Genomic DNA, 2542 nt, shown 5'->3' with positions numbered 1-2542 from the left:
AAATGTGGCATTAATTTGTAATCTTAGGAAATAAATAAGGTTACATGCACTTGAAGAAAATGTATCAGGAAAATACATGATGCACTTGAAGAAAATGTATCAGGAAAATACATGATGCAAATTCATGAATTATTAGGTGTCCATTTATATTCTCATATCTCTAGAGTTATCCATGTGGTCCTATAAATAGAGGTCATTCTTGTAGTCTCATTGTAAGAAAAAAAGAGAGAAGAAAACATTATTGAGTGTGCTATAGCAACTCAAAAACTATCAATAAAAATTCAAATTTTTCTTCAACACTTCGTTTCCGCACTAACATCTATTCCTTATAAATCTATCGATTCTTCCAACAGAGAATTCGAGCAGTTCAATTTTTTTGTGGTTTTAGTAGTGATTTTTAAAACTGTCAAACCTATGTTTCAAAGTTTATTATCCACTAGTTTAGAAAGATTTTTAAAAGAATAAAATTATATACATGTCCCTAAGTAAAATTTTCGGTTTATGGGTTCTTAAATGAATTTTTTTACTTATAAGTGATATTTTACTAATAAATAATTTTTTTGTGTGTATAAGTTAATATTTAACTTAAAAAATTAAATAAAGTTAAAAATTTTAAATTTAAAAATTTTAAATATTTAAATTTAGTGCGGATTTGAACAGTTCGAGTGTGAGGAAATGAGGAGATATTGCATTTGAGAGCAAGCCATAGTTCTTAGGAGATGCTGTAGGCTGTGATCTGAGTGAGGAAAGTTTCAGTGAGGGGAGCATTTATGGTGGGAATGAAGAAGGAATCCAGGCCACTGTTTGATATTGAGGTTTGGAATCTGGAAGAGAGCATCAGAAATGTGATGGGGGGAATCAACTTCTATTGGAGGTGGTTTCACTATGCCATGAATGTAACCAAAAATGGACTGACCATGGAAGTAGGATAGGGCATGATTTCTTCGCATGGGGTAGTTTGTGTGATTAAGATTGGTATTGATGGTGAGAAGAAGTTGGGATAAGGAAGCACATGAGAGAGAATAATAGGTTCGTGATTTTTTTATATATTGAATCGTGAATACACGTTCTTTATATATAGAGCTCAATACAATAACTATTCTACTTTGTAGCTTATACATATGAGTTAAAATTCAAAAGAACTATACTTCTAGCTTTATCAAAAAAGATTTAAATTCCAATAGGTTATCCTCTTAAAATTCAAATGAGCTATCCATCTGAAATTCAAATGAGCTATCTGTCATAAATTTAAATGAGCTATTCATCCGAAATTTGAATGAGTCATCCTTCTTAAATTCGAATGAGCTATCCTTCTGTGAATGAAATAGTCATGTTGACGTGTTGTTCTACAAATATAAAAAAATATGTGGAATGGGGACAAACAAAACCCATAACCCACCTCAGCAACAAGGTATTCAAGGACGGTAGAGAGAAAGACCAGGGCACGAAATTGACATCCTCAGCATACTTTCCAAAATTGAGAAATCAGCGATTCTGCCTACAGGGAATTCAATACTGTTCTTACTAGATTGGCATAGGATTTTCGATCCATGCATTGACCCTCCCTCTACCTCCCGTAGTGGAGTCTCTACCAGTTGAATTTTACTATAAACTATAGAAAGGAATTGAAATTGGATAATGGAAATTGTAAAAAAAAATGTCGATCTTTTACAGAAATAAAATGGTTAGTAGATGGTTTATATAGGAATTTAGTGAGCTGGTGTTAGAATTTGATTGCCAGACAGAGATGTATTGGGGATTGATGATGTGGCATGAAAATTGAAAACGAGGATTTTAGATTTTTATTTTACTTTTGAAGTAGAATTCGCTCATGAAATGCCTCATTAAAAACTTTCGCAGTTGAATAACCCCATATATAGTGTACTGTCTTCATCTATTTAGCAAGACATGGTTATTTTTCTTTCTGTAGAAGCAACTTTTTCACAACCATGAGTGCAATTAATTGTTTCCAAGGAAAACTAAACTTATATGTGGAAGGTCTATTTCAAAGATTGATAAAATGATAATTTGAATTTTTGATTATTGTTGTTGAGTAGTAAACTTTATTTCTTGGACTAAATAATATGAGTTTAAGTATTTTGTTCATACGCTTAAATCAATTAAAAAGCCAAAAATGCCTAGCATTTCTCGAAACATTGTCTAGAAAAATCTATAAATATTTAAGTAAAATATGTGGTGATAAATGTGGTAATGTGACAAGAAGAATAATTGGTCTTATATATACAATCTATCTAGAGTATTCTAGGAAAATATTTTGTCCAAATGTGTGATCTAAAAGTCTCATGTAAATATGTGGTCTAGGAGGCCTTAGAAATTGTGTGGACCAGAAGTTTCATATAAACACTATATAAAGGGGTAGGGTCTTTCATTTTGTAACAAGCCAAGTGTGTAAGTTTTGGAGTTGAGAAATACAAGTTTCATTTTGTTCACTTCCTTCTTCCTATTAGTGTAGTCCTCCTCAAAGGCATTAGCCAATCCAAGTTAGTAAACCCCTCTTTCCTCCAATAATTTTAACCAACCA

General features: G+C 31.8%; 1 pseudogene; it reads right to left on the bottom strand.

The window, feature by feature from the left end:
- The window catches only part of LOC111392743, a 6174-nt pseudogene extending 4578 nt beyond the window's left edge, over positions 1-1596 (bottom strand).
- Between the last annotated feature and the right edge of the window lie 946 nt (positions 1597-2542).

Source organism: Olea europaea, unplaced genomic scaffold, assembly GCF_002742605.1.
Source record: "Olea europaea var. sylvestris unplaced genomic scaffold, O_europaea_v1 scaffold971, whole genome shotgun sequence".
Classification (NCBI taxonomy): Eukaryota; Viridiplantae; Streptophyta; class Magnoliopsida; order Lamiales; family Oleaceae; genus Olea; species Olea europaea.
The sequence above is the reverse complement of the archived record's forward strand: the minus strand, read 5'-3'. Positions and strand labels throughout refer to the sequence as shown.